General features: G+C 31.1%; 2 long non-coding RNA genes across 2 annotated transcripts; both read right to left on the bottom strand.

Moving 5' to 3' along the window:
- Window positions 1–10,192: 10,192 nt before the first annotated feature.
- On the bottom strand, window positions 10,193–11,367 carry LOC143251633 (uncharacterized). The gene is made up of 3 exons (XR_013028632.1): window positions 11,240–11,367; window positions 10,550–10,648; window positions 10,193–10,288 (listed from the first exon to the last, which is right to left on the bottom strand). It is a non-coding gene; the product is annotated as an uncharacterized LOC143251633 (long non-coding RNA).
- A 1,030-nt stretch (window positions 11,368–12,397) lies between these two features.
- Window positions 12,398–16,470, bottom strand: LOC143254572 (uncharacterized). The gene is made up of 3 exons (XR_013030260.1): window positions 16,418–16,470; window positions 14,849–14,996; window positions 12,398–12,468 (listed from the first exon to the last, which is right to left on the bottom strand). It is a non-coding gene; the product is annotated as an uncharacterized LOC143254572 (long non-coding RNA).
- Between the last annotated feature and the right edge of the window lie 3,107 nt (window positions 16,471–19,577).

The following is a 19,577-nucleotide window of genomic DNA, read 5'->3' as shown; positions in this document are numbered from 1 at the left end:
AAAATAAAGTGTGACCTCGCCTATTCGCGGTTCGCCATTCGCGGCCCCGCATATTCGCGGGTTATGCGCGAACTGCGTTTTTGTCGGTCACAGAGACTGAAAGGGCTTTTCGAGGAGATTTCTGTTGTATTTACTCAATCAAGCCGTTTTATCAATTGTCGTCTTCACCAAACAAGATTGGACTGCTATTGGCTGACTGCCTCAGCTTCCCAAACAACGCAAACGGCAAAGCACAGCCCGGTAACGCACGGTACAATTTAGTGAAATACATAACAGTATGCAATATTGCTACATTATTACTGCATCAATGAGTATAAGTATCATTAGTGTTTGGGAAGCATTTCATATAGTATATAATCGCATACATATACGTTTTAAAACTGCGTCCAATATTCGCGGTTTTCGCTATTCGCGGGAGGGTAAAGAACGTAACCCCGCGAATAACGAGGTCACACTGTACATAGAATCAGATGCATCTGAAAGCAAAAATTTTAATAAATTCAGTAAAGTCACAACAATATGCTAAATAATAATCAATTTACCTTCAATCTCTTGTAGTAACTGTAAAAGGTAATAAAATTTTCACCAATAATGAATGACGGACAGCAGAGGTTAGGGAAAATTGTCGCCAGCGGGCGAAGGCGAGGTTCAGGACATGACGTTGAGTCGTAGACAATAGTGCTAGTGCACGTCACCTATTCATGCCCTAAGGAGGCCGACCAATCGAATTCGGCCTGCTCCTCTCTAGCAAAGATAATTTTAGAAGTTTGTCGAGTCGAAGCCTGGGAATCCCGTAGGATCGATGCTTTTAAAAATATTCCATTTGCGTTGGATTACAGATCAGGCCACATGGTTAGATTACAACAACTAGGGCCACACTAAATGGCTTGGCGGGCCGGGTTGTGGCCCGCGGGCCGCCTGTTGCACACCCCTGGTTTAGACTATAAGAAAACGTCAAGTAAATGAAGAGGTCACCTTCTCATGCACAAGAAGTTCAGTTTTGTTACACAATTATGCTAATATGTAGCGACACTAAGAGACAAACTTCTGAATACATTGGCCACCTACTTTAAAAGGAAACAAATTAGTATGTTCACTAGATCACATACACTTGAAATAAACCTCAGTTCCTCTCCATTTTGATCTGCCACTGTTAAAGGGACGGTTAGCGCAGATCGCCTTAGTGTTGCTTTGTGCGAAATTACATACAAACAAATTTATAAAGCAGTCTATCTTTTAGTTTAGAATAGTTGATGTTAAAATGTGTTTCACTCATAGATTCATTGTTGTTAGTAGCAATATTAGAAATTGTAAATCTAAGAAAATATTGTTAGGAAAAAAGGAGGATGAAATGTGTTTATTTGCTTCCTGTTTCTTTTAAGACTATTGTGCCAATTTGAACTAAAATTTACATGTAAACACTATGAACAAGGAAAAATGTCCTAAGGAGGGAAAATTGAACTTAACCCTAATTGTATTTTGTAAAGTGTCTTGGTTAAATACTCCAAGCCTATGAAGGAAATCTGAAACAATGTTTAAAGGTTTACACTTTAGACAATGTTGAATATTCCTGAGGGATTAAAGGTTAAAGTTGTTTGTTTCTTTCTTAAAGAACCATGTTTTCCGTGTAGTGTATTTAAGGTTTGGACCCCCTCAAAATCTTTATTTGTTGGTAGATGGAAAGCAAACTGCAAAAGTCATTTAGAAACAAACTTTGTTATTTTTTAATTTTTTAGATTAAGTTTATGAACAAGTTATTTCTTTAATATATGTGATTGATGTTAATCTTGTGTTGTTTTAATTAAGTTTAAACATTCTCTCTCAGTTAATTGGTATTTGAGCTTGTTATAATTGTGTCTGCAGCATCATATTTTTTCAAGAACACCACATTATTAGTAGATACGATAAACTTGCGATATTTTATATTGTTTTATTACAGGTTGTTAAATAGATGGTCTACAATTTAATTTTATTGTTTAAAACCAGGACAGAATTAGTTTACCAAAAGTTTAAACTATGTCAAATCAAAATGCTATATCGATATAATCTCACTGTTCACAATAACAGTACCTTCAACACTACAGGTTTTAGTAGTGACACTAAAATTCTTTAAATCCTAATGACAGTTTATCTTTTATTTTGATATATAATTTTGTTACTTTTGAAATTAAAAACGATATCACAAGACATTGTATTAAAATCATAAAATAAACACAAGTAAATCTATGTCATTCGTTTAGCTGTGACATTTAGGAATTTTTAGTATATTGTGTGTGTGTGTGTGTTTCTGACAGTAAAGCCACATCGGACTATTTGGTGAGCCCACCGAGTGAAATCAAAATCTTATTTTATCGTTGTAAGTCCGTCGACTTATCGCTGAACAAGCGTGGTACTTTAGTACATTATAATTAGTAAAAATTGTGTTGGTTTGTTAAACTTGATGTAAAGAACGTAAAATCAGTGTTAATAAGAAATGAAGTGAACAGGATTTTGATAGAACTTCGTTGCGTTAATTAACTTCAACAACGTATTGTTACATAAATCTTCAAATAAACTGGGATATCAAAATTTGGGCTACAACCCAGAAATACTGCGCCTTTGTTCATTTAGTTATTTCTATGTGTTTTAACATAACTCATCGTTTTTTACACGTAAGGAAACTGACCTAGCAAGAATTCCATATGAAAACAACAACTTCACAATAGATGAAAACTTAAACGAGGGAGTGAAGCAGTCTGAGAGAACCAAACAATATATACTTACTCGAACAGGATCAGATTTCCAGAGTAAACTTGTAACTCTCGTCATCCATCTAATGCATTCGCAAGTGTGGGAGAGAAATTTTCTGAGGTATTTCTCAATTTCTACTTGACATATGCGTCGAGAGAACAAATTAAAACAAATATAAAGAATTCTCCAACGACACCTCCAGGGAGAAAGTTCTGACATATAAGGGAAAGTGAGTCTTCATTCTACTGAATAGCACAAGATAAGGTCAACGTAGACCAAATCAGATTGTTTGCATGCGACACTTTTAACGAATGTAAGTGTGAAAACGATTGCAGATTTTGTGAACGACAAGGAGAGCTGTCTTCAGTGACACTAGATATGATATGTTTTCTGTCCATTAGTACCTAATGGGTACTTTGATAATTTCAGTTGTATTGAGTTACCTTGTTTCATTTTAAACATATTTTATTTCACATATTTATATGATTAACAGTTTTAATTAAATAAGTACAACGGAAATAAATCATCATTTTAATTATATTTACTTATAATAAAACATTTGGATACGAAATTTTTATTTTTTGAAATACACATGTTTCATATATATTATGCGCAATAATTAGGTTGATATATTTAATGTGTTTGGAATAAACTCTTGATACACAGCTCAACACCATAACAGACATCAGAAGAAAATAATTTAATTTTATAAACAGCTTAAAAAAAGACAACAACATCAAAATTTTAAAAGGAGAACAAGGTAATGTTTAAGTTATAAAGAACACAAATGAATACATTAAAAATTGAACAACATCTTATCAGCTATAAATAAATTTAAACTTATAAACACAAATCCAACAAAAACACATGAAACCTAATGAAACAAACTACTACTTCAAATGAAAAACCAGTACAACTTAGAAAACCTTTATTTTTACCTACGAAAGACAGACTCACGCACACCATAATTATACAAACTTGACAAATTCGATTGTCCATTACGACCTATAATGTCGACCAATGAATCATTTAACTAGAACTTCTTTAAATGTATAGCGTAGGCATTTTCTAAGTATATAGCATCAGATAGCTTATTTTCAAAGACTCTTTGAACTTTAACTCTATTTTTATCAAATAAACCATAAATCTTTAATGGCAAGTTTTTGATATAATCTCACTCTTTTCAGATGTTCCAACCTCTGAAGACTGTTAGATAGCTTTAGAAATTTATATCCAAAACCCCAATCTATTGATACTCTTCCCCAGCAACCAAGGAGCATCGTCGATTGAATTCACCTCCTCCAAAACTAACTTTATAGGGAATATAGGGAATCCCGTGTCACCAGTTCTAGAAAACATTTATATGACGAACGTTATATCACAAGAGATCAATATAGCCATACACACTCGCTACTATATCCGTAGAGAAATGTTGATGATACAATTGCTGAATTCATATCTACAGAACACAGACTGAGTTTTTCAACCACGTTAACTCAATACACCCCAACATTAAGTTTACTATGAATATGAAAAAACTAATAACCAACTAGCCTTTTTTAACCTCAAGATAACTAGAAAGATACATTATTATAAACAGAAATGCTCAGAAACATCACCCATACTGGATTATACATTCCGTGAGACTCAGAGAAAAAAAAACTCAACATATTAAAAAAACCAAATTAACACGGCAACAGAACTTTGCACACTCGATTGTGGTTTGGAACTGAATCTTCATTAGATGAACGAGAAGTGTACATATTGTTTAATTCTGTAGTAGTTTGAATCTGAATCAGTAGCAGATGAATTTATTTGAAGAAGTGCAATTAGCTTTAGAACAACAAGAAAAACTGTCTTTTTAAATATAAGTAAATTAAAATGTATACAAGGAAACGAAAAGAGATACCGTAAGCAAAAGCGAAATTTTTCAAAACAATCAAACATCATTTGGATATACACATATTTAACGTGATTGCATCCAACAGTTCAAAGACCAATAATACGGTGTCTGATTGACGTCACGTGTCGCCACAGTGATATGATACTTTGCCAATGCGCAATACAATTTAGTATAAAATTAAATTATCCTGAAAACATAAGAATTCTGGTTTATTTTTTATAGCATTAAATATCACAATTTAAGATGATAATTATTTGTTATTAGTGCAGGAAATAGTTATAAAGTTATAAGAAAAAAGTATAAAAAAAGGAAAGGCAGTAAAGGACATTTTACATATGTTAACAGAAAAGAATTTCACCTGCAATCACTAAGAAACAGAGAACATAGAGAAGAAATATCTCAACAAGTATGTGAAATAAAGTTAGTTATGATTTAACTGTTAAAATGAAGTGAAGTTCCCTGTTTTACTTTTTTAACAAAATGTCTAAGGATAAAGTAAAACATCAGAAAAAACGATAAAGACATTTACGCCTTGTAACAAAATTGATATTATTTTTACACATTGTAGTTCCAGTACTTTATAAATTAAATTCACTAAAGAACACTAGGTATATTTATACTACGGAGAAGTGTGAGTAAAAAGCATTTAATTAAAATGTCGTTACGACAGTGCACATACATTAAAGCGTGTATTACTTTATAACAAAATATGAAAGAATTGCTATCTCAATTCATCGTATACATAAAACTGAAAGTTGAAGAAGACCTAATGTTACATTTTAACAACAAACAGCATGATAATACAAGCTAAACATTGGGATCTTACATACAGAGAGTCTACCGCTGAAGAACCGTTTCACGTAATGAGTTACAATTCTTGCGTTTCTTTGACAACTTTGGCAAGTTTTTTCCACAGTACATGTAGGACAGTTATCGCCATCTAAAGAATATTAGAGAGTGATGAAAACTATTATAAACTTCTTACTTGTTACATATACAAAGGAAACAGTTATTTACTTCCTAACGAATTATTTTATGAATCGGAGTGCTCAGAAATTCAGTAATGAATATATAATTCGAGGATCTAAGTCCTTTCACTATTCTTTGTGAAATTATTTAAAACATACAGTGATTTCTAAGTTTCCTATATTGTCTTGACTGGTAACCTATAAATTGACTTATTTGTTGCTGAAAGAAACAGGTAATCTTACTGTAGCCAATTCAACTCCGAGTAGAACCATTGTTCCATTTTCATAACCCAATCGTTCCACAAGCGCTCCCCCTAGAGATGGTCCAATAAAACAGCTAGATAAAGAAAAGTACAAATTACGTTAAACTTTGATACACTGAATTCGAATAGAAGAAACGGATGATTTAAATTGGAAAGACTTAGTTATATTTCTTATTTGTAACAAAACTTACCCAAGACAAATTGCACTGTTAAAGAGACTAGAAACAATAGTTAAGGTAGAGATATCATCTGTGAATCCACGAGATCTGGAAAAAGGAAAAATATAAATTATATATTTTCCATAAATTAATGGAAAATACGTGGTAATCATTCAAGCCAAAATCCAATCTATAACTTTAGAGATTTCAATAAAAGAAGAAACTTTATTTTAACTACAGAAATTTCACAAACATTTATAGGTTATATAAAATAAAAGGTTTCGCAATAAGAAAAGGAACACTAACTTTTGTAGTGAAGGCTGTAAAATTATAAGTACAATCTACATGCACGATATTTTTCAATTGATTTGACAAACAGTAACCTGAGTACATACTGATGACTGTTCCAAAAATAAACAAGGAAGATCATCACTCTCCTATGACACATTTCACTCATATTATTCGTACTTATCCTTTAAGAGCACTAATTTCATAAATTGGTTTTTACTTGTATTTAACATTTTGCGTATATAAGTCTTACACAGTTGATCTCAAAGCATAGTTGAATCCTATGATTGTTTTTCCTCCAGCTCCGCTTCCAAGAAGAACTTGGGAAAATAATACCAACCAGAGGGTACTGCAAATATTAAATTATCATTGTTAGGATAAATATATTTGAAGAAAAGTACTGTAAAGCAGGATATTAAATATTATTTTTTACTTTGTATTTGACCTTATTTTCGATCTATAACAGATTTACTGTTAAACACTGTTAATTCTCTAAATATGTAGAACATTCCTGAGAGTAAGTATGAACATTATATGTTTTATGATAACACCAGCGTATCTTCGAATATTGTTGAATATTAGTAATGTGAAAGAAGCTATATAGTATGTTAAGCGAACTTAAATTGCCACATGCTTAAAGTGAATTTACAAATGGAAAACAAACTGATAATTCTACTGATAGGTACCAAACGTTTTTCTGATGTGTTTCAGAACTTTTAGCGTTTCAGAATAATATCGATCATACTTTTTAAATTTCTTCAAGATCCCAAGGATGAATTACGAGCATTGAGAAATATAATCGGGGCACTGGTCACTTGTGCAAGTTCATTGCGATATTTCTGTTTAAACCGACATCGGCCCAGCATGGCCAAATAGTTAATGCATTTGCCTCGTAATTCGATATTAGCGTGTTCGAATACACGTCACACGAATCACGCTTGCCCTTTCAGCTGTGGGGGCGTTGTTGTGTGACGGTCAATCCAACTATTCGTTAGTAAAAGATTAGCCCAAGAGTTGACGGTGTGTGGTGATAATTAGCTTTCTTCCCTCTAATGTTACACTGCTAAATTAGGGACGACTGGCGCATATAACCCTCGAATAGCTTTACGCAAAATTCAAAAGAAACTAAACGGAAATTATTTTTTGGAATTATCAAATTGTTTATCACTATAAAACTTGCTTTGCATGTTTTGATTGTTTGAAGAGCAGATTCCTTGGTTAAGACTTCAGATATAACTATATTTCTTTCAGCAATATCGATGTAATTTATTGACACTAACATTAAGCTAACATCTAATGAATTAAAGAATCAATTTTGGAGTTTTTTCACACTGTTAAAATACTCTAGGAGAACGTATCTTCCATACATAGAAGGTATTCATTTTGTTTCTTCATTTTCGTACGCATTATAACATTTTTCGGTGTCAAGTCTCAAACTATTGTTGTCATCGGTTCAAAAGTGAACGCCCTAACGATACTTAGTGTTCAAAATCCTTCTTTTGAGCTATTTTATTGTCATGAAAGTGAATTCATGCGATATTATAATGTCAGTGTTGTGGATAATAATAAAAGGACGTGGCTAGATGTATGTGACTGCCATAGATTAAAAAAAAAGATCCTACTAACCAAGAAATTTTCCTTTTATGGTGTGAAAACCTTGAGGGACTGCACAAGCATATTATTATTTATGTAGTTCACGTACTAGAAATCTAAAATAAAATGCCTAAAAAACGAAACTGGGAAAATGTTTCCTTTTTGAGTTCACTTATTGATAAATTATATTTTATTATTCTTTACAGCTTTTACAGTAATAGATGTAAATTGTATCAAAAATTGCCAATTTCCAAATGTATTGCCCATATTTATGAAGTAGGTTTTAATTTCAATAATGCTGGTCATATAACAGAAAATACGTTAATTGTTGAATGATTTAAGTTTAAAATTGTCTCGATATTCTTATTTTCATGATAATTATTAAGTTATAATGGTAAGAGGAAATTTATCATCCGATACTCTTGACAGTGAAGATCGAAAGAATAAAACACCCCATAAATGACAGCAGAATTCATGTGTATGATTATTTGAAATATTTTATTTACTTTTTATTTACATAGAAATGTTGTTCGTGTTATTAGCTAATATAATATTTAAGAAACTTCGAAAACAAAGTAATTTTTCGAGTTTAGTGTCAATAATAGCAATATTAGCAGTCACGCTAATAAAATGCTAATAAGTAAATAATTATTTATAATTAGTAGCTTTCGAAGAATAATATATTAAAGACATAAATATGAATTATAAGTTATTTTATTTTATTCATTAAAATTTATCAAAGTAGACTAACAGTATTTAATATAGATTTATGTACGTTTCACATTTTAACCTAACAATAACTCTATTATTGTCTTTTAATTTCTTGATATTTTGAATATGACGTTAGAGTTTTTACCTTCAATTGCAATAAGTTGCTATTGTATATATAATATAAATACGTAATTAAATATAGTTCGTTAAAGTAAATACGCCTGATAGTATAACTTGATCTTAACATAAGCAAATTTTTTAAATATATAAGTTATCATATTAAACGAGGCTTCATTATAGTCGTTACCTTACAGTTAATTAGGGTGGACTAACAAGAACAATAGCAGATAATAACTTTTGTTAAATGATGCGAAAAGTATGAAAACCCAAAGGATATGGAATTGTATTGTAATAGAAAGTTATAATTTAAAGTGAAAAATATACATTTCTTCTGCTTTAGTTGTCAAACGATATTTCAGAAGGTATTTCACTATATCTTTCAAAAATGAACCTTCTAAAGTACGTTATCATAAAAAGATACGAATTGGAAATAGTAATAAAAATAGAGATTGAGACGTTCTCTTTGAGGGTGTAGAAAAGTTCAAATTGTACACAAACAACAATTTAGATGACCGTGAAACAGGAAGATATCAGTAGTAGTTGTGGTGGAATGATATCTTAGCATAAGAGATTCCTGTGGAACAATCAGAAAAGAGCATAATATTCTGTTACGAATATCCCTCAGATTATGTAAGTCAATACAACACACTACAAGGTCAAAACACGACCAAAGAACTTGATTGTTTTGGTGAGTAATTAAACAAGATATTTATCACAATATTTCTCAGTTGGTTAATAATAAACTGTTTGATAGCATATTTATATCTAGAAATACCTGATAAATCTTTTAAATTGATGACACCTTTATCAAAATTTGTGATTATTGTCAATCATAGCCAACGTTTGTTGTATTCAATCTGTCGAACAAGTGAGAACAAGACATATGATTTAAAATTTCTAAATTAGTTTATGAATAATTAGTTTTTGAAGAGGAAGTTATAAAAGTGTACTTATGTTGTCAGATTTAAAAACAGATGATCAAGAATAGTGTATTATTAATACTCCTTCCTACCCCATTGACTCAGAAGTATGTCTTTGGAATTGGAACGAGAAAAACAGACAGATTTTTGTGTAGCTTTTCGCTTAACTACAAACAAGTTTCTATATTGTTACTGCCTAATAATTTTGTAAAATATATTACAATACGTTCAATAAATACCTTTTATTTCTTTACTTACGTTCTTTCTCAATAGATAAGTTAAGGATAAGCTCAGATGTATTTAAAGGAAGTTTCTTCATACATCTTTCACTCCAAAAGCAATGAATGTGTAACATAAATAATAAAGAGCGTGACTTAACGATAGAAAATCAGTCAGTGGAACTTAGAATTAGAGATATATCTAAACCTCTAAATGTATTTCCTAGTCTACTTAGAGAAAAAATAAGTTTGAAAATACAAGTAAACAATATGAGACATAAAAGCACATAACCGATATAATGTATAACATGAGATAAAACTTACATTTTCAGAGGAAGAAAAGGCGCAGGTCCAATTAGTAATAAACTTGTTATGCAAATATTGCTGTTTGTATAGAATGGAAAGCAAGAATGAAGCTGAAAAACAATAAAATAAGTTCAGAACACGTCTGTTTAATTCAGCGGAGGTTTATTGTAAATTGAACTTTTATTTTGATCGGAGTGTCAGTTTGTAAATTTGTTTCATAAGAACTGAGTATAATCATTTATCGAAATTGAAATGTTCTTGACTATTTATTTAAACATAGTGGTTACTTTACAATTTGAGTAAATAATCCATCTTTATAAGAGAGATTTATGAGTATAACTGTATTAATCAATTGAATCTGATATACTCACAGTTTTGTCATAAATATATCCCCAGACAAGAGTTCCCACTGAGTACATTCCACCAGAAACAATAAATATTAGTCCAACAACCGATGGTGCTAGACCAAACTGCACGAAGTAAACACACAATACTTCAGAAAATGATAAAACTCGTATTCAATAATATACTGTTTGAATTTACTTTGATATTAGAATGGTGCTTGCTAATGGTATTAAGTCTTTTATAAATCTTTAAAATGTAATATATAAATATACATAACAATATAAATCTTTTAAAACATTTGTCATCAAAATATATTGTGAATAGTTAGATCCCCTTTTTTCTCAATTAATGTTGAAAACAAGCTTACAAATTGCAACTAGATAGAGAGTTGAAATTGAACTGTGCTTATTTCGTTTTTACTTTTATATTTAAATACAAAATAGTAAAGAAACTTTCCAGGCTCAAATATTTTCCGTAGACGTATTGGATGTAGCTTTTAGTAAGAGAAACAAACAAAGGAGCAGTCAGTATACAGTTAACTTACTTTCTACGTCATTGGAAAATTAAAAATTACGACGGAAAAAATAAAATCTAATTGACGTTAATGTAAACCGATTTTATAATACGACTTGACTGTTTGATGTTTTCAGTATGATGTCTCCACTACGATACTGAGGATTTTATGGAACACAAAGAAACAACTGAATTTAACGTACCTGTCTGATGTGAGGCTCCAAGGTAGCGTTATTAAAACCCAGGATAACGAAGGCTGTTGAGACATTTATCATTGCCACAATAAAAGAAGGGTTCAGAAAAATCTTTAAAACTTCACCTTTGTTGTCTTGAGTAGAATATTCTGTTTCAACATAAGAAGAACATAAAATGCAGTGTAACTGACTACGTTGATAATAAAATACTGTGAAATAACATATTGTTAACAGAGAATTTTTAAATCTTATCAATAAAATGAAAGTGGTTCTAAGCAACTTATAAATATGATTAAGTTTGTTTTACAAACCTGTTTATGTATTAACTCAGTCAAACAACAACAATTTAGAATCTCATAACCGAGAAGTGTGGCATAAATGAGTCAATTATAATAAAATTTAAGTTGACAGCGAAGCTTAATTTTTATCACCTGTGTCTGGTAAGAAGAAGAACATGATTGCAGATAAACACAAGAGAATCCCTCCAATGAGGAAAAACGGTAACATATAACCTCCAACCTGAAAACCAGAATAACTAATATTGAAAATAAATTAACTAGCTTATTTGTACATATACATACAATATTTTTTCTAAGTTCTATTATTTTATCATTTATGCTATTAATAACTTTATTAATAACTCTTCTGCTACTCAAGAACATGGTATTTCGTAAGTATGCATTCGATTCCTTCTGTACTTCAGTTGTCAACAGTATATATTCTCGAAGCACGAACTGATATGTAATGTCTGTGATGACTAAAAAAGATTGATGTGAAAATGTTGGAAGATTTGGACACTTTTCTCTACCATGTTTTGCCGTTTTATTTTCTACAGTATTAATAACTTTATTAAGTACCATAAGAATAATTTTACGTCATTGTTTTAAACTTGTTAAATACAAGTATCGGTTGAATAAATACATTTATAATGGTATAAAGTTCAATTAATGGAATGACCTGAGCTTCATTTCAATTCTTGACTGGTGATAATTTAGATTGAAGGGAAAATGATCTGTGTTCAATTTTAAAACCACATTTCATAACTCGAAAAAAGACGTGATGTTCGAAAATTATCTTACAAGTAGTGATATCCAAATTTACTACTTACAAAAGTCGCAAATGCTTAGAAACTTAAATTCTTTTACAAGTAATATTAGGAACATGTTTACCTCATAGAGGGCGCCTCCAATAGCAGGTCCAAGAGTGACACCCAAACCGAATAACATTTCACTGGTGGCCTTTAATAGTGAGACCAATATTATTGCAGTTGCATTTTTAGGTTAAGACATTAAAATGAGCATCCCTTTTAACATCAATATCTTACGAAATACAAATATGATATATAATTTGGTTACGTTTCTTTGATTCTCGAGTGCCAGTAACAGTTGTTTTTTTTTAAATTTCGCACAAAGCTACTCGAGGGCTATTTGTGTTAGACGTCCCTAATTTCCCAGTGTAAGACTAAATGGAAGGCAGATAGTCATCACCAACCACCGCCAACTCTTGGGCTACTCTTTTACCAACGAATAGTGGGATTGAACGTCACATAATAACGTCCCCGCGGCTGAAAGAGCAAGCATGTTTAGCCCGACGGGGATGCGAAACCGCGACCCTCAGATTTTTTTGCATTAGTTCTAGCTACGTATTTATTTTAAACATAAGTTAAGATTTCTTTCACTCTTACATATGTGTTCATTGGTTGGGTTCTGTATTCCCTATAAAAAAAAATTAATGTGTAAGGAAGACGTAAATATCCCAAGTAAACCCCAATTTCATTAGTTAAACCCTGAATACTCTATTCAGGTAGTGTCTAAAGCTGTAAGTCTGAAACGAGAAAAAAGAAATATAGATGGTTAAAATACTACATATTTATGATTACAAATGTAATACGGAGCGAGGTGGGTGCGACATGAATCATGTGTTTTTGCTAACGTTGGAAGTTGCTGCATCAGTGTGTTTCTTCTACTGGGGATAACATTTTTTCGTTTCTGTTTCTTTTTTCAAACAATGATAGAATTTAATGACTTCAGTTTTTACTTGATTTATAACAAAGATTTTACTTAGTCAGTAGACGTCTAAACTTTTTTTGTATGCAACCAATGTGATGTGTTCGAAATAACCGCTTGACTACCTTATCGTGACACATGAGTGTACTCGAGTTGCTTGAAAACAAAGTCGCAAGACATCTGAGTTTAAATTGTCTTGATAACATTTTGTAATATTGTTTCGATTACTTTTAGTGATCAGCGCTCTGTTTTTGTGGTTGGGTACGTTTTGTACGTCGGTGTAATCTTGATATGTTTTGAAATAGAATATAAATATGCTATTTTTTCCATTAGTTCTCCGTGCTGTTTAATAGGCTTATTGATCTACAATGTGAACGAGGTTTAATTTTGTTATGTCTGTGACGACAGTGGTTTTCCAGTACGCAGTAAAGTATCCAGTTTTAAGTGATAGATTACGTGACTCAGTTAAATATGATATATATTTGTCTTGCATGGTTTGTTTTGAGTTTTGAGCAAAGTTAAACGAGGGCTTTCTGTGCTAGCCTTCAGTAATTTAGGAATATAGTCAACACCACACATCTCAGCAAAAATTAGTAAAATATTCTCTATCAAAACAACTTCAGGAGTATTCTTTAGAATACTAGACGTACAGCTGTTTCAACGTTACTTCAATAGTCAATGCGTTATTACAACTGGTTGGTAATTTTCATTTGTGCAAAATAAAGTAAGGAATAAATTCACTCTATCGTTTTCAATTTTTTTCATTTAAAAAAAAATATTTATTTTGCATGAGAACTCTCATTCGTATTGCGGATTTGTTTGGTATGTAAGAATGGGTGAATTGTTTTTGATATCCATGTTTTAAAGTGTTGTGAATATGAAACATGTTTTTTTCTACGTTTTGAACAAAGCTACAAAAGAGTCTATGTGTGCTTTCTAAAAACGGGTATCGAATTACGGATTGTAGTGTTATAAATACACAGACACACCGCTAAACTTGGGGCTCCATGCCAATATCAATAGAAAAATTAGTTTTACTAAACTCTAAATGAAGTGTAAAATGTATTAAAAATTACAAATTGAAATACTTTAGTTTGTGAACAGAAATGTTTTGTTTGTTTGTTTTTTTGGAATTTCGCACAAAGCTACTCGTGGGCTATCTGTGCTAGCCGTCTCCAACTTAGCAGTGTAAGACTAGAGGGAAGGCAGCTAGTCATCACCACCCACCGCCAACTCTTTCATCAACGAATAGTAGGATTAACCGTAACATTATAACGCCCCCACGGCTGGGAGGGCGAGAATGTTTGGTGCGATTCGGGCGCAAACCCGCGACCCGCAGATTACGAAGCGCACGCCTTAACGCGCTTGGCCATGCCAGGCCCGAACAGAAATGTAACTTCGAAGCTATCACATGTTATTAACCGACATCATCTTGATATTTTCACATCAGTTTTCTCAAAAATTAATTTAATTAGAATTTAAACAAACAAGATCTCAAATTATAAGTTTTCATACTACTGTTGAGGCTATATTTTTCAAACTAGCAGTTAATCATAGAATACATTGTATTCAGAAAAATAGATTTGAGATTCTAAAAAGAAATTATTCTTACCAGAGCTGTTGAACGATATTTAGTAAATTCGTTGGCAATGAAGACATAGCCCAGAGTAATTAGAGATACTGATCCAATAGCCTGAATAATCCTTCCCATAAATGATAATCCAAGAAATGTAAGTCCAGGTGGAGTCTTTGTTAGAATGCTGAAATGTAGTAGTAAATTATGGATTATAAAATATATTTTGCATGTAACCCTAACACGAAACCGTTCGAACGTTCCTCGCAGTACTGATGACAAAATATCTCGCTTGTTGCAGTGTTAGACGGTTTGGTGAGTGCATGATGCTCATATATTGTTGAGTTATTATTGTATATTTCTTTTTCATTTTTTATTCAATTATATATGGTTTAAAACAATTTTTCTTCCACTCTTTTCTTACTCAGACATTTAATCGAAAAATAACATTTTTATTGCTCAATAACTAACTTTTTTCAAATGGCTGAAATTTTAGTAAAGTAACTAACATGAGAATGTCTACTCGAAAATTATATGTTTGATTATATTTGTTTCTTTCTTTTTTAAAGCTATTTAATCTGATACTTTTGAATGTTTCCCATAAAATATTAAAGATTATTTACCACAGTAGCCAGATACAAAAATTCATACCCTGAAAAGCATTTCTAATTAATTACGAAATCTTTTGCATTCAAGTTTATTGAGGCGAAATGATAAAAATAAACACCACGTTAGACATGTTGCTTAACGTACAGCAGTTGGGAAGCTGAATATTAAAAGAACATTAAATTACGTTGGCATAAAACTTTGCTGTTTTAAAGAAGAAATGTAACTTTTGAAAAAGCAGAATTTGCAGCACTAAACGTATGACGTAGGAGATTCCTTGTTGTTTTGTAGAATTTTTGTGTAAAACTACGTGGTGGGCTACCTCTGTCATTAATTGTCAATTAAAAGAGTAGACTAAAAGCAGTTAACTAAAATAACCACTTCTAACATTTGAGCTACGATCCTGTAATTGGTAAAACTGATCACAATAGCTTCGTATAATTGTCACGAGGACTGTAACCACATGTTCATGTAATAGTAGTCTCCTTTTAAACTAACATGTGTGTAGAACCAATTTCGTATTTATCTGCTCAGTTTAAAGATATGTTGCATATATTTTCATTCTTTTTATGAAAACAAGTACAATTGTGATACATTCTATCCACAGAGTTTCATAATGATCACGTATGGTACGTGAACTGTTCATTTGCATTTTCATAATCGTATATAATAGAAGTTAGATAACCATCATGTTGGTAATTATCCATATGGACTTTCTAAAAACTGATGAAACCAAGTAACAAAATATTTTTGTCGTTTCTGATGGCAGAGGAGGCACTGTAACGTGATCGTCAATCCAAATATTATTGGGAGTATACAAAGAACTGGCGGAGGGAATTATTGGCTGGTTCTTTTTCTTTAATATGTCACCTATAACTCTGGAGTAGTTTTACGCGAAATTCAACGAATGAAAAAATATGTTTTGTTAATAAAAGTCGTTCTTCTTTCTATATTTATCTTCATTGTTATTTTGATAAAAGAAAAATGGAAAAATAAACTTACCCAAGAAAAATCGTAGCACAACCGCTTAAACATAACCCCGAGATTAATAAAAATTTTGGTGAGGTCTTTGACACCTACAAATAAAAAAACTTTTAGTTAAAAGAAACATTTACAAGATGGCAATTAACCATTTGTAACCATTAATATATCAATTATGTGATAGAAAATTCTTTGTGATAAACGAATGTTCTTAGATAAGGCGTCAATAAACCATTCAACGAATCGATTAATAAAGGTAATAAAGAAGTGATATAAAAAACAATCACTCAAAGGCACCGAATTGGCTAAGTCAGATAATTTAGAATAACAACTGAGCATTTTTTCAGCGTCAGAGTGCATCTGGGTAAGTGTCATTAGCGTGAAATTTTAAAACATTAAGTAATTTGGAGCAAAGAGTGTTGTAAGAAAATATCACAAAAATCTCATGAAGGTAAACTTTTATCATCAGATAGTCTTCTGAAAAAGTTTGAGAACCGCCAGTTCTGCCCAATAAACAGTTGGTTTAAAATCTCTTTATGAGAAAATAATCATCCGGTACGGATTATTCTCTACTTTACTGGTATTGTTTGAAATTCACTATTAACAACTTATTATTATTTGCTTACTTCATGAAAATATACAGCTTATTAACCAAACAGTTAGAAATCCGTGATTCTATAACCAATTGACAGAAATTACTTAAATTACTAAATTAATGCGTTCAACTGTATAATATCGAATTTTAAGCTCCACGGTGTCTTTGTAGTCCACTTGTGATGTATTTGACCATAGTTATTTGTAAAAATAAACAAAATACTAGATATTTACTTCAAATTATGAAACCATTTTAGGTGAATATTCTACATTAGTGTTAAATCGTGTTACAAATTATACGACAAAAATTATAATGGCTTTATCGGAATAAAGAAATGAATGTATTTTTACGAAAGCGAAAAGAAAGAAACGATAAAGATAAGTTACATTTAACAAATGAATTATGTGATTCAAAATGTACGAAAAATAATTGAAAATAAGGGGAAGAAATATAATATAGCTTTATTTTTACACTTGATAAACAAACTTTTACTGAAAGAAGAAAATGAATCGAAAGAATGTAGAGAATGAGTGCAAAATGTAAAATAATCGACTGTTAAATAATAATATAAGGATATAAAGAAATATTTCTCGTTGAATTGCGGTGGATAGTCGTTTTTCTGCATAAAAATAATTTGTTTTTTTCATGAGAATGTTCAACGAGAAGAGACCATCACAGAACTAGTTATGGATTCACCGTTATACGTTTATTTTAATACTTACGCTTGTTTCAATGTAGTTTATTTTCTTGGAGATGACGTATATTTATGACTACGTATTGAGCAAGTCCCTCATGTTTTCGAACTTTGTAGAAGATTCTTGAGAGTAAGAATCAATAATATTTGTTTTAAGTTAACGCGCTCGAACATTCTTGAAATTTATACAAAATCGTGTGATTCATATAAAAACAGTCAGCTGAGAAACAGTAGACACGGTGGTAGTATTGGACAGCTACTGTCAGTTACCTTTTGGCCTCGTAACTGACAGGAACGTTCACAGATATAGAGCCTTGTAAACTGGTCAACTTCTGTGAATTACTTAGAATGTTATTACTTCAACGAGGAAATTAAATATCTCGTAAGTAAAAGACAGCTTATGAGCGGCGTAAGGATAACCGTGCTGGCTAGCTTTTGAGAGATCCAACAGTGTCAACTCATAATTAATTTGGACATTGTGAACTAGGATTAATTATTGATAAAATCTTCAGTTCTTTTCTGGATATAATAATCGATATTGTTTGAAAACAATAATTTGTAATAACTATTAGTATTAACCGTTATTGTAAATGATATTGTCTATTTTCTTTTTCTATAATAAAATATATTTCTGTTTAAAAAAGACTGTCCTGTTAGGAGTGCCATAAAGTTCATTCATATTAACAGTTAATTAACTTTTAAATTGAATATTCAAATTTTCGGTTATTTAAAGTAATAACATTCTAACAAACTTAACATAGTCAATAGGACACTTATCCAAAATAAATTATATTATGAAACACATCATAGCAGCTTCGGCTATCATGTGATTTGTTGATTACATGTTTGAAATCGTTTTGTTAAAATCCACTGAATTTTACAGAAGTAAAATAATTGAGTTTGTACTTTAATTTTTTTCTCGTTTTTGTGAAAAAATGTTTTATATCTTTCCATGCACTGTTATTGAAAAATTATTTTTATCTCGTCTACTTTTCCTGATAGTCTGCAATTGGTATCTATTGCAGCTATAAAACTTAGTTTACCATCTAACTCGATGAGTTCTACAGTAACAAAAATAATAATTTAAACAATTAACTGACCTTCTATTTTTTAAATGGTACTCACCATTTTGGAAATAAATGGAGAAAGTAAAAATTTAGTCAAAGAAGACACTCCGCAAAGAAGTCCGTACTGTGTTGACGTTACATTTTTCTTTCTGTCTGAAAATGAAACGTTTTTGGTTATTATCAAATATCAGATCTCAGGAACAACCTCACCAATCATTAATTTAATAATTGAGTAGTAGTTTTATAGCTGAGCAATAAAGGAAACAATTGAAATTTCCACAAAAATGAAATGTTTCAGATTTCACTAAGAAAAATTACAAAGAAGAAGGAATATGTTTAAAATATAAAACAATCGTGTACATATTTACACAATAATATTGTTAGGTTGTTAAAAGAACGAGAACATTATACAGCAGCATCGTCTCATTTGGGATTGTGTTTTCATTTTTATTCAGACAAAAAAGCAAAATCAAAAATCCTAGACAAGATGTGGCAGTATACAATGTTGATTTTCTGTTATGCTTCTAGTTTATTATTTTGAAGTTAATGACGGCTATTTTAGATAATTTGTCTTGCAGTATTAATTGATGACAAGGACGTTTTGCGTTTCAATATTATTTTTATACAAGTATGTAACAGTTATTGTATTTAATGACATTGTATTATTTTAAAACCCGACCTGTGGTCATCTCTTTCCTTATATTGTTCAGTTATCTTTCCTCCCTTTTGTCTCAATGAGCTGCTATGACCAAATGATGAGTCAATCCCACTATTAATTGGATAAAAAGACGCCCAAAAGTTGGTTGCGGGTGGTGATGATTTTCT

This window comes from Tachypleus tridentatus, chromosome 6 (genome assembly GCF_004210375.1).
Source record: "Tachypleus tridentatus isolate NWPU-2018 chromosome 6, ASM421037v1, whole genome shotgun sequence".
Classification (NCBI taxonomy): domain Eukaryota; kingdom Metazoa; phylum Arthropoda; class Merostomata; order Xiphosura; family Limulidae; genus Tachypleus; species Tachypleus tridentatus.
Note: the sequence above shows the minus strand (reverse complement) of the source record. Positions and strands in the feature narration are given on the sequence as shown.